This window comes from Pan troglodytes, chromosome 3 (assembly GCF_028858775.2).
Source record: "Pan troglodytes isolate AG18354 chromosome 3, NHGRI_mPanTro3-v2.0_pri, whole genome shotgun sequence".
Classification (NCBI taxonomy): domain Eukaryota; kingdom Metazoa; phylum Chordata; class Mammalia; order Primates; family Hominidae; genus Pan; species Pan troglodytes.
The window spans coordinates 130,894,462-130,908,656 of record NC_072401.2 but is presented as its reverse complement, the minus strand read 5'-3'; the positions used below and the strand labels follow the sequence as shown (position 1 = coordinate 130,908,656).

General features: G+C 35.4%; 2 long non-coding RNA genes across 2 annotated transcripts in view; one reads left to right on the top strand and one right to left on the bottom strand.

The window, feature by feature from the left end:
* LOC107974404 (uncharacterized) overlaps window positions 1-12,967 on the top strand; it is a 46,388-nt gene extending 33,421 nt beyond the window's left edge. The window contains exons 3-4 of the long non-coding RNA XR_001717144.3: window positions 11,112-11,223; window positions 12,358-12,967. This is a non-coding gene — a long non-coding RNA (uncharacterized LOC107974404). The remainder of the gene's footprint in view (window positions 1-11,111; window positions 11,224-12,357) is intronic.
* Window positions 1-14,195, bottom strand: part of LOC129143768 (uncharacterized) — a 56,217-nt gene that overhangs the window by 15,960 nt on the left and 26,062 nt on the right. The window lies entirely within an intron of this gene.

Sequence of the window (14,195 nt, the reverse complement as noted above, 5' to 3'; positions counted from 1 at the left end):
ATTTAAAAACACAGCAAAAACATAATTTGCAGAATCTTCTATTTTATTCATTTCAAAGTATCTTTCCATAGCACCAGTCAATGTCCAAGTCCAATTCTAACTCCAATGGGAAACCTTCAAAATATAGACTAAATCAGTCCCTTTAACAATAAATATCATTTTCATTATTCTTCATTCTGCTTGCATTTATATCTCTTTCCACTAGCATAAGCTTAAGTATCCCAATGCATGCATTAATATAGAATCAGTCTGAAAAACTCCTATTTTTCTGAGAGTGTTGAAATATTTTAAGGTTATAAATACATTCTTAATTATCCATACATCAAATATTCCAGTGTATTAAAGAGTTTTATCTACCACCTACATGAACAGATGCTTTCATAGTTGTATTAAATTGTGCCTTTCTTAGTGACTATAACCAGTCCAGGGTAAGATTATCTCTGTTCTTTGAAAGCACAATATTACAGTAGTTCAGCATATAAACTTTAGGCCCAGGTTGCCCAGGTGAGTCTAGAATCTGACAATCAATATCTATGTGTCCTTGGGTAGGTTATATAACCTCTATTCTTTTCTATATCTTCATTTATTGGAGATAGTAATAGAACATACCCTGTCAGGTTAGTTTGAGGATTAAAGGAGATAATGTACACATTTTTCTTATTAGGAACCAGAATTTCCAACACAAAATCAGAGCTCAGGCTTAATAAATCTTATCTGGTTGTGTGTAAATACAAAGATATTCAAACCTGGTTCACACTTGAGAACAGGTTGTATTCAAAAGTGGCTCCATATCTGAGTTCACTCTAATTCTCTTTAAATGAGAGATCCACAATAGTTTGATAATAAGCTTTGTTAATTAAAATGGGCTCAACATTAGAAAATCTGTTTAGTAGAAAGTAGAAGTATAAACTGTTTCTGTACATTCTCTCTGTCATTTAAAACCTCAGTACAAATCCATTCCTTGAATGTTATATAGACAACGTCTTGATAAGTGACGTATACACCGTTTGGGTTGCTATAACAAAATACCATTGGCTGGTGGCTTAAGCAACAAATATTTAATCCTCAGAGTACTGGAAGCTGAGAAGTCTAAAATCAAAGTATGGGTAGATTCAGTGTCTGGTTAGGGCCACTTCCTGGTTCATACACAGACAACTCCTCATTGTATATTCACATGGCAGAAACCAGAGAGACACAAATTATCTATGTACTTTCATAAAGGCACTAATTTCATTAATAAGGGTTCAGCTCTCATGACTTAATCTCATCTAATCCTAACTACCTTCCAAAGGCCCCACCCCTAAATACCATCATATTGAGGGATAGGGTTTCAGCTTACAAATGGGGGGAGCACAAACATTCAGCCCACAACAATAGGTCCACAGAGTTACTTTTGTATTTTAGCTTATTAATCTCAACCACTTCAAATATTAACAATTTCAACCATTCTGTATGCTATGAAATCAGAATCTCAATTTAAGAAGCTTCCTCATTCAATATCAAGTTGTAAAAAATAATTATTTCAGTAGGGGAGGTTAAATGAGACAGAATCAGGTCAACACAACAGCAATGTTAACCTTTTATCAGTTTTAGAGATAGAGTTGAGGTTGTTTTATACTATTTTGATAGATATAAATGCATGTTTATAAAATGTACACATCACTGAAAATATCCAACAATTTTATATCCAACATTTGCTTGAAAGCACACTTTTTATTATATATTCTTATCAATATACTAGTACAATGTACATAAAGAATGAAGGCACACACAGTTTTCTTCCCATTACTCCTACCTAGTTCTGAATGCTATAGAATGACATCCAGTTGCTCCCAACCAATAGTACAAGTTGTGTTCACTAAATATATTGATTTACTTCATTATAGTAGGCAGAATTCTAAGATGACCTATTGTTACACCCTGAATAATTATCTCTTCATGAATATATGTAGGACCTGTTACTTGCTTCTAACTAATAGCATATGAAATAGGCCCGATGATTAGGTTATGATATGTTTATAAGACTCTACCTTGCTAGCACACAAGAGTGACCCTCCTGCTAGCCTTGAAGAGGTAAACTGCTATATGAACTGCCCATGGAGAGGGCCAAGTGGCAAGAGAGTGCAGGCCTGAGAACAGCCTTCAGCAAAAGCCAGAAAGAAACCAGGGCTCTCAGTCACATAACTACAAGGAACTGAATTCTGCCAACAACAGAAATGAGCTTGGAAATAGATTTTTCCCAGTCAAGACTTCAGATGAGCACACAGCCCTGACCAACAACTTTTCATAGCTTTGTGAGAGCCTGAATATAGAACTCAGGTAAGCCATGCCCAGAATTGTGTACTACAGAAACTTTGTGAATAAGTGTATATTGTTTTAAGCCACTAATTTTGTGGTAATTCATTAACAGCAACAGAAAATTAATAAATTCATTGTTCTAACTCACAGTTTAAAAAATCAGGAAATAACAAGAGGGAGTCATCATTTTTACAATTGCCCCAAACATCCATAGTTGCTTTCCTCTCAAGTCTGGCTAGATTTCTATCAAATCTGGTAGTTTATAATCTCCTTTCTTTATCTCCAGATATCCTTTGGTAAGAGTGTGCCCAGTGACTTTTTAAAAAGAAAACAATGTATTATTCTATGTCCCAATTTTCTGCTACCAATCATTTTGCCCATCTCACTGAGCTGTACTAAATTTTACATATAGCAGTTGGGGAGTAATTTAAATAACTCAAAATATTTTAAATAAGAAGGAGATTGATTATGTCAAATGACAGTAAGCTTATCAGTAGAAAAGCCTCTAGGCCCTGAAAACTAAAACTCCAGCTCAGCTTCTCTGTAATTCTTATAACAATTTCTTTTATCAGTTGGTTTTATCCTACAGCAGATTCAGGAACCACATCTAGACACGACATGTTTGGCATTCAAAGAGGCATTGTTCTTTTCATTCTTTCTCCTTTCTATCTCTCCAAAAAATAACTTCCTCAGAAAGCCCCCAGCAGACTTATTCATATCTCATTGGCCAGAATTAAGTATTGGTCACATCTCTCTCTTAAAATGATCATTGACAAGGCTTAACCAAATCCTTACCCAGCAATAGGGTTGCCTTCCCTGAAGATTAGATAATGTGATCAAAATAGAATTTCATCAGTGGGAACATAGAAATAAGAAAGTAGCTTAGGGAGAGATACTTGAAGAAGTTATACCTGTGTGGATATTAAAGGTCAAGTAAGCAACAGTCTGGCAAAAATTGGCAGGAGAAACTGAAAGTAAAGTTAGGTGCATGAAAGATTATCAGGCCCAAATTAGGATAACTGAGTTTGGATAAAGGGAGTATGAGGAAAGGGAAATGATTTGTAAAGTATTTTGGTGGTAAAATTAGGAAGTTTGAAAAAGCTATTATAAAATATTCAACTCCCCCAAACACTGCACAAACCAACTTTCTGCAACCGGTTCACTTACAAAATTTAATTACTTCCAAAGATAATCTGTGAAATCTCAGAAATACACATTATTCATGTTAAAGGTCACAAATGAGTTAATTTCTTCTAACTGATCTGAATATTTCAGACTTGAGAGCAACTAAAAAGTGACCAGTACACTAATTGCAAATACCAGAGATAATTGATTCAAAATATGAGAGTCACTTAAGCATGAACAGCCTTCATTTCAAGATAGAAAACCAAAAGCAGCAACTATTAAAGCAAATTGTCCTCTTACAAAAGACCCCTTATATAATTTTAAGTTATCTATTCCTTTAGAAAAAAATCTTCAACTGGCACTGGAAAAAGATTCATGTCATTTAAATATCTAGCATAAGGCTTTAAACTGTTGTGCATGTGAATAATTTTGTAAAGTTCAAAATAATTATATATGACTCCCCATAATTAAAATAAAATAGTTAAATTTAAAAAAGACAATTAAAGCTGGAGTAAAATGATCTGTGTTAAAATCGTAAAATCATCATTGCTCTAATTATTAGCACAACCCATTTTTAATCTATGACATTTACAAAGCAAGAGATTTTACTTATCTAGTCTTATTAGCATAATAATCATTGCACTTTACATGGCTTTAACAATAAATTCTTTCCTTATATTTAAGTTTTGCCCAGACAAACAGATTAAATACGTATTGAACTGAAAGGTTAAAGCCCGTTCATTAATTCTGTTATTGTTTTTCATAAGCCAAATTCTTCATTTGGGTACCTCTTGACTTTGTAGCATTGATTCTAATCATTTTCTAGTAATGAGCCCCAGCCTGACATGAGATAATGCCTTTGGGCAATTTTACTTGTAAGAAACCTCAACCCTTAACCCCTTTCGTTTCCTTTGCATAATCACTTGCATAGATCTTCCTACATTTGGGATTTGTGTGTGTGTGTGTGTGCGCGTTTGCATTGAATTTCAATTTTATTATATTGAAACTAATTCCTTCTTGATTTTCTTTTGCTCAACATTTTGTTTTGTGTCTCCATTCCTATGCCTGCTGCCCTTGAGGTTTTTTCCCAGTGATTGGCCTTCTTTTTTTTTTTATTTAGACAGAGTCTCGCTCTGTCGCCCAGGCTGGAGTGCAGTGGCGCTACCACGGCTCACTGCAAGCTCCTCCTCCCGGGTTCACACCATTCTCCTGCCTCAGCCTCCCAAGTAGCTGGGACTACAGGGGCCTGCCACCACGCCCGGCTAATTTTTTGTATTTTTTAGTAGAGACGGGGTTTCACCGTGTGAGCCAGGATGGTGTCGATCTTCTTGTGATCCGCCCGCCTCGGCCTCCCCAAAGTGCTGGGATTACAAGCGTGAGCCACCGCGCCCGGCTCCCAGTGACTGGCCTTCTTGCCTGCGCTTGTTTGGTCCCTACTTAGAAGAGACACTTAATGATTTTGATGGACTTCCTGATGTGCATGAGCAAACGACTATTCTATTCTTTTTTTTTTTTTTACACCATTGTATTCATGATTTGGTATAACCATGGCACTAAAATACAACTGGGAAAGGAGTATGAACCCTTTCTTTTACTGTACACATTCTGTATATTAGGGGTCCCCAACGGACCTGGGCCTTACAGCAGGCGGGGAGTGGTGGGTGAGCAAGCAAAGCTTCTTCTGTGTTTACAGCTGCTGCCCATCACTGGCATTATTGCCTGAGCTCTGCCTTTTGTCAGATCACATGAGGCATGAGATTCTCATAGAAGAGGGAACCCTTTTGTGAATGTGTATGCAAGGGATCTAGGTGGTTGCTCCTTATGAGAATCTAATGCCTGATAAACTGTTACTGTCTCCCATCACTCCCAGATGGGACCGTCTAGTTGCAGAAAAACAAGCTCAGTGCTCCCACTGATTCTACATTATGGCAAGTTGTATAATTATTTCATTATATATTACAATGTAATAATAACAGAAATAAAGTGCACAATAAATGTAATGTGCTTGAATCATCCCAAAACTATTCCCCACCACGGCCCCAGCCTCGTCCCTTGAAAAATCGTCTTCCACAAAACCGGTCGCTGGAGCCATTGGGGATCACGGCTCTACATTATATTTTCAATTATTATACACAATTTCACTGAAAGAGCTATTACAATGCAATGTAAGGATTCTCTGACTGCACATTATATGGGGATTGGTGCCACATAGTCATCAGTCTCCCTTGAATGTGCACTGGGCTTCTTTTCTTAGAGTCACCCTACTTCAAGTTCATTCTTTCTGTAACTATTCTTTAAAAAACAGAATCCTTCTCATTGGTTCTACCTGTTTTCCCAAGAATTGATTTTTCCCCCAAGAATTAATTTTCTTCATCTCAAACAAAGAATATATAATACTTATCTCTTCCAAACTAAATTCAATTTGATTTGTTACTCCTTTCTTCAGTGATGATTTTAGTAACACAGCACTCTCTTCAGACTTCTTTGAGACTTTCCTTTCCTTCAGACTGGGTTCATTTCCTCAGACCTAGAGTCACATAATTCCAACTGGTTTCATTGCCCATTGATTTTTCTGCTGTTGGTCCAGTATTAATCACATCAACCTTATCACTATCCATATTTGCTCCACACATAGTTTCAAAATATATATATATATATATATATATATATATATCTACAATGAGCTGAAACTCTGTGTATTTTAATGTCTGTTTAGAAAACAATGTAAGTGGTCATATTTTAATATTAACCTAAATTCTGTTTGAAATTCTTCATTGATTTTCCATTGAATTTAGAATGAAATGGAAACTTCATCATGGCCTACAGGCCCTGTGATACTTGGCCTCTATTTTCCGTCTCCTTTATTTCTTAACACTGATCCTTCCCCCTGTAATGCAGCCTGGAGAGGTCTTATAAGTCATTTAGTGTCGCTCTGCCTCCCCTAGGGTGTTTTCCTCAGATGTTTGCTCATCTCTTTCTGATGTACTTATCCCTTTCAGCTTAAATATCACCTCCCTAGAGAACTTTTCTTGACCACCCTATCTAAAAGACAACCACATGTATTGCCTAGCACATCACCCTTGTATTTGCCTTGCCTAATTTATAATTGCTTTGCATATTTGTTTGCTTATTTACTGTCATAGAATGGAATGTAAGCTGCCTGAAAGTAGAGACTACCATTGCTTTTTTCACTACTGTATTATTGGCATTTGGCATAACATCTGGTCTACAGCAGAAACTTATTAAATGTTCCCTAAATAAATGGACAAACAGATGCATGTGTATAAACCATGTCAATGCAAAGAATTCACTTCTATTTGCAAGCTGATGTATGTTAAATCTCATTCCCCCAAAATAAGTAATATAGAATTCTTGAAGAAGTAAAAATTTTTCAAAATATGCTTGGAATTAGTAGATATTTCATCCAATTGACAACTTTAAATGGCTTATGTTTTATAGGCTAAAATTTCTAAATTTCCAAATATTCCAAAATATTGCACTTCTTCTTTTCAATGTTTCTTTTAGGCCTAGATTAAATGGAGGGATTAGAAATCAAAGTACCTTGTATTTCCAGGCAATTGAATCAGGCAGTTTTATAGACTGTAAACTCCTTCATGAGACTATGAGCTCCTTGAGGGCATGTCTAACCAAATCTCTGAAACACTATTAATGCCTATAAAATGTTCCCTTGTGAATTCGCAGCAACAGTTTACAAATGGTGATGATAAATAGTTTTACAAATTCACTTTGTGGTCTAAACTATTTACAAATGTTAGAATTTACAAAATAATTGGGGATTTTTAATTTTTCAGACTCAAAAAAATGAAATCCATATTAAACACACATTTGCTCAGCATTTCAGGAATATTAAGTGCTGAGGCACTGTCACGTACGTGCTCCACAAGGCATAGTCATGCTGTTGGCTCAGAGGAAACATCTTAAAGCAGCAATGTGTAATGCATTAAATGGCCTGATTATGTCTTAAGGGAAGACTCACCTATAGATTTCACTTAATGGTTAGAAATGATTCAGGAAACCTGAGGAAATTGCCTACAAAGAGGCAAATATAACGAGAGACTCTGGGCATCTTTCATATGATATGAGGAGTTTTAAATGAGGAAAAAAGAGAAACCTAACACTTAAGAGCAGGTACTGGGTAATGTTTTACATATCTTTGTTAGAGTAAATATCTTGGAAGCTTAATTTAGAATCAATACACTCTTTGGACTTTGATTTAGAAAGATTCAGAAATGTCAAACCCCTTTCTCATATAACTTTTATAAAGTTATATAAAAGTTTACATTAAACCTTTAAGTTAGTATTCTGTACATTTTGTCTTAAGTGACATTTTGGTGAATTTTCAAGAGGTAGACATTGGGAGACTATTCCCTGAGGTATTAATGGAAGAATGCTCCTTGAGAGTTGAAGTCCCATGATATTTGAATAGAAGACATCTCTCAAAGTAATTTTTATTAAAACAGGCTGAGAAACGCATACCCAATCATACTTAGGCAACAATGCCCTAATAAAATCAGAAACTTTTATCCAGAATGGTTTGTCAGGTGCAAAAGGCAGATCAGAGTACTAAAAGCCATCATGAAATAGCCTGGAAAAGTCCTATAAAGGAGGACTACAGCCCTCAGATGAATGTATCATCCATCTAAGGGGAAAAAGGGGAACATTGATTCATCAGTCTCTTTTCCTCATTGGTCAGTTATTCATCCCCAAAAGTGTTAATGCCTCTGAAGTTGCAAGTTTCACAAGTGCAGAGACTGAGAGGCACAAATCTAAGACTAGGTCAAACCTGCATGAACCTGTTGGAGCCCACACAGAACTGGTCACTGCAATGGTGTCTTATGTATCGTCATCTATCCATATAAGAGATAGATGAGGCCAAGAGGATCTGCAGCAGTAAAAAAAAAACGGTAACCAATACACGTCCCAAGCAAACTATGGATTTTATCAGCTTGGATTATGAAAAGATTTCCCTCTATATATGTATTTATATACACATGTGTGTGTCTGTATGCACTAATGATGCTACACTATTAAAAACATTGCTTTTTCTTGTAACTTTGGTAAGAACATTATGCTAGTCAACTTTTTCAATCAAGAAATAAGAGTACTTCTCACAGGTGGACACAATTTCAATGACAGCCAAATGCCATCCAATTCAACCCTCCCCTACCACACACGCATACATACATATACACACAAGAGAGCTGTCAGTTGAAATCAAACATTATGGATTTCATTCTGAAATGAATATGTATTGCTATAGAGTGTTTTATTTGCATAGTCTCATTCTTCCACACTTTCAATCTAAAAACAATAAGGACCTTGAGGATTTACAGTAACAATAAAAAATTACTCTACATTTTAATGGAAACTTAAGATTACATGTCTTAGACCAATGGAGCTGCTGTAACAAAATACCATAAAGTGGGTAGTTTATAAAGAACAAAAATTTATTTCTCACAAATTTGGAGAATGAGAAGTCCAATATCAAGGCACTAGCAGGTTCTGTGCATGATAACGGTCTGCTTTCTGGTTTGTAGATGGCAACTGCTCAATGTGCACTCACATGGAGGAAGAGGCAAGGCAGCTCTCTGGGGCCTCTTTCATAAGGGCACCAATCCCATTAATGAAGGCTGTGCACTCATGATCTAATCACCTTTAAAAGGCCCTACCTCCTAATACTAGCACATTTGTGATTAGATTTCAACATACGAACTGGGGGGTGGGGCACAAACGTTCAGACCATAGCATTACAATTACATATACATGTTGTTTTCCCTGTTTTTCATTGTTCCCACAAGTACCAAGATGCTCCTCTGATTATTGTTATCAAAGCCAAATATGCATATGCATGGTATTTTGTGTTCTCTGAAAAGCTTGGGAAATATGCATATATGTTTATAAGTAAATGTGATGCAAATCTTCGTCAACTTTTTCTAAATAGACATTTGATCACGAGTTTAAAATCTGAATTAGCAGAATTTTTTTTTGGCATGAGCAGACAAAAGCTGCTTTAGGGAGATGTTTTAAAGAATTGGGGAAAATATCCTAAACACAAATAAGTGAAAGATGGATTAAATTGTATGGAATTTCTGCTAACAATTCTGTGGCAACAAATCTGAAATCTAAAAGACAGAAAAATTGTCTGGCAAGATCTAAATTGACAAAATTGACACTTCACAAAGTGAAAACCATGACTTTTCAAAAGCAATTAAACATACGCTATTAGAATAAGTAAGGGAGCCCAGTGGACTCATAGATGAGTTTAATCTAATTTCTAAAGAGCAGATACTTCCAAACTTACTCAAACTATTTCAGACCATGTAAAAAGATAGAAATGTTCACAGATTTTTATAAGGCCAGCATAACAATAATTCCAAAATATGTTAGATAGTTACAAAAGAAATCTACGAGACTTATTTCGTCATTGACTATTGATGAAAATTTTTAAATTATCTATTAGAAAATAGACTCTAATAATGCATGGAAAGAATTATATATTATGACAATTAGGGTTTACTACAGGAATGTAAAGGTGTTTTAATGTTAGAAAAAAAAATCTATCAACATACTCCATTGTATCAACACATTAAAGGAGAAAATCCTTATTACAAATCAATTGACACTGAATATTCATTTGATACATTTTAGCAGGTATATCTAATTAAAATTCCATGTACAATAGGAATAAAAAACTTAATACAATTACCTATTTATCAAATATAACAGCAAAAATGCTCAATGTTAAAACACTTAGATACCTGTACTAATACAATTATCTATCTATGAAACATAATAGCAAATAGCAAATGTGCTAAATGTTAAAACACTTAGATAATTTCAATTAAAATCCAAAACAACATGGGGTGCTTGTTCCTGCAATTATTTGGTGTTGTCTCAAAAAGAATATATAAAGCTATCACATTTTGCTAATGAAATAATTATATGTCTTGTTTAGCTCAGAAGCTCTAATTTTTAATAACATATATGAATATGTATGTATTCATATATACACATATATGTATGTGTGTGTATGTGTGTATGCATGTGTATTCAGCAGCTTTCGCTTATTCTTGCAAAAAGCACCTACATATAAAAATGAGAGAAGATATCTTATTCATGATAGCAGCACAATTTCAATCACCGTAATAGGAAGAAAAACTAGAAAATACCTAGGAATAAGGTAAGGAAGAAGGCAGAGAGAACCAGTAAAAAGAAAGCTATGAAATATTATTAAAAGAAATTAAATATGAAATCTATCTGAAAAAAGAAATACAAAAACCTGATGTCAGAAGGTATACGTCTCTCTAAAATATGTATATTAAATACAAATTTAATGTAACATACTATAATTATTTATAGATTTGTATAAAATATTCTTAAAGCATAAATGAAAAAATAACTTCTGGATAAAAGCATGGAAAAGAATAGTGATGGGACCAGATATCAGAACATAACCCAAAGCCATTGGTGATGAGCAGAATAATGGCCTCCAAAGATTATCTACACACTAATCCATAGAGCCTGTGAATATGTTGCACTACATGGCTAAAGGGGCTTTGGAGGTGTGATTAATGTTAAGGACCTCTAGATGGAGAAATTAGTCTGGATTACCCAGGTACATCCAATCTAATTATTCAAGTTCTTAAAAGCATTCTTTCCTGCTGCAGAAAATAAAAGAGACATCAGTGTGTGAATGACGACTTTCTGTTGCTGACTTGGAAGACAGAGGAATTGGGTCATGAGCCAAGGAAGGTGGGCAGCTTCTAAAAGGCGGAAAAGGTGAGTAAACTGATTTTCCCCTAGAACCTCCAGAAATGGAGACAACTTTGCCAAGACCTTGATTTTACCCCAGTGAGACCCATGTCAGACTTTTGTGCTATAAAACTGTGAAATAATACATTTGTGCTGTTTAATTGCCAAGTTTGTGGTAAATTGTTACAGCAACAATAAAACACTAACAAACCATTACAATAAACTAGATGTGTTATTGGAGAAGAAATAGAAAGCAGGTCAGTGAAACATAAGATAATTTAGAAATAGATCCCCATTTATATAAACATTGAGTGTTTGTCAAGGTGGCCATTCTATTCAATGCAGAAGGGGAAATGGGAAATAGGTTATTAATTGAGGTGATACAAGTTCTATCTGGAAGAAAATAAAACAGAATCCTTATCTTGGACAATGAATAAGGAATAACTCCTCATGGATTTTAGCTTTTGTGGAAAAAGTGAGTAAAATCTTAAGAACTAGGAGATGACAGGTGTATCATATATTACAAATTCATAGTAGGGCATTGACACGGTTGTGGGGAGAGACAATATAGGTGAAAGGCAAACAGAGGAGGAAGCCAACTGACAAAAAAAAAAGACATCTAAAGAGTACGTATGATATAATATCATATATATGTACAATTGTATATGATTATATATAAATGTTAATGTAACAAAAACAATTATTTGCACATGAGTCTCTTTCATGTCATTTTCGTGCCTTTCAATTTTTGTAATCTTTAGTGATAGATGAATAATATTTGAACATTTATATAAATTACTGTGAATTACTAACATACTCATATTGCATAGAACACATAGTATAGAGAAAGATGCTTTTAGATACCAAGTTCTTAACTTTTTCAAAATGTCCAAAAGTTGTTCAGTATTATTAGATGTTCATTCAAACTCTCACTTGCCTGGAGTATCTCTGATCCCTATTTTATCATCCCTCATCTGTTCTGTGCTGACAGCTCTCCAGTTGAAATTTTCTTCTCCTTGCAGTCAAATTTTAACAATCTAGTTATCTTTTTCTCTCTTTATTATTCATCTGTCTTAAACCAAATGAGAGTTTTTTTTTTTTTTTCCGGTGGGACTTACTCTCCACACTTTTAAAAAATGAAAGTAAATTTCTTTATTACAGAACTGAATTGAATTCAAATCAAAAAAGGTCTGAACCTCATTTAAAAGATGGTTTTGTAACTGAAGAATTGAAAGGATTTCTTTATGAACTAGCATCATCTTAAGACAAAGGATAAGGACCCTGAAGACAGCATGATAGTGAATCCCAGAGGTGCTCTCCAAAATGGTGCTAATACAGCCAAGAATACAGGTATGAGAAAGGATATGGAAGGGTGCCTTACAGGAGAAAGCACCACTTATCCACCAAGATGGCAGAGGCCTTCTTTTCTGACCTGTGGTACAAAAAAAAAGCAGAGACAATAGGCAAAAAAGAGCACACGAGAAGAAACATAGAATGAAAGAAAAGAGAGGGACAAAGAGAAGAAAAATAAGATCACATGAAGGTGATAATACAATTTTATGTCGAACACGGCAATTTGCAATCCACAAGCTGATCTAATATTTAATGTTTAAGAAATCCAGGCTGTGTAAATAAATTTTGGAAATGAGAACTCTCCAAGAGCAGACTCAAGGTGATCTGGGCTGGATCTTACTCCTTCCATGTCTCAGGTGGCCTTCCTTTTGTGCCCCAGGAGGACAACATTGTCAAATAAAGTTTAGCCTAAAGCTGACTCCTTACTTATTTTAAGTTCAGCCAAAGATTTATCTGTACATCATGAACTATAGCCTAAATGGAAGTATAAACAGGCTACAATCTACTCTTGTGCCAATCACTGAGTTTTGGCCAATCGATCGCAGTCAACAGTTCAAATCATGTTTGAATAAGACAAATGCCGAGCTGTTACCAATCTGGCTGTTTCTGTACCTCACTTATGTTTTGTGTATGTCACTTTATTTTTTCTGTCCATAAATCCTCTTCCACCATGCAGCTGCGCTGCAGTCTCTGAGCCTACTCTGGCTCCGGATGCGGCCCGATAGGCGAATTGTTCTTTGCTCAATTAAATTCTTAAATGTAATACGGCTGAAGTTTTTCCTTTAACAGTGTACAACTGTGAAGTGGTTTTATCAGGCATCATAGGTGGAGAAATAGTAGACCAGAAGTGCAAGAGGCATATGCAACACCATTCCCTGCTGTACCAGTATTATCCAGTGACACCTTATCTGGTTATTAACCAAAGCTGCTTTGGCATAATTCCAGTGGCTGAAGTGAGAGGAAGCGAGGATATGGCTGACATTCTCCAAGAAGCAGTGACTTCAGAAGATGATTGGCATCTTGAACTTCAGGAAAATGCTTGGCTTTTTTAACTCTGAAAGTCTGTTTGAAACTCATAAGAAGAAAATTAGGTGAATACAAAACTGCTGCCAAACTTAGAAACTTGGTTAAATATCCTGCAGAAAATATCATGGGCTTTTCAGAGTCCAGTTAAATATCTACAGATTATATTTCCAGTTTAATACCTGGGGCATTAACTCTATTCATTTTACTAGCTTTAGTGAATTTTACTTTTTTTTTTTTTCTTTTTTCTTTTTTTTTTTTTTTATTGATCATTCTTGGGTGTTTCTCGCAGAGGGGGATTTGGCAGGGTCACAGGACAATAGTGGAGGGAAGGTCAGCAGATAAACAAGTGAACAAAGTTCTCTGGTTTTCCTAGGCAGAGGACCCTGCGGCCTTCCGCAGTGTTTGTGTCCCTGGGTACTTGAGATTAGGGAGTGGTGATGACTCTTAACGAACATGCTGCCTTCAAGCATCTGTTTAACAAAGCACATCTTGCACCGCCCTTAATCCATTCAACCCTGAGAGGATACAGCACATGTTTCAGAGAGCACAGGGTTGGGGGTAAGGTCACAGATCAACAGGATCCCAAGGCAGAAGAATTTTTCTTAGTACAGAACAAAATG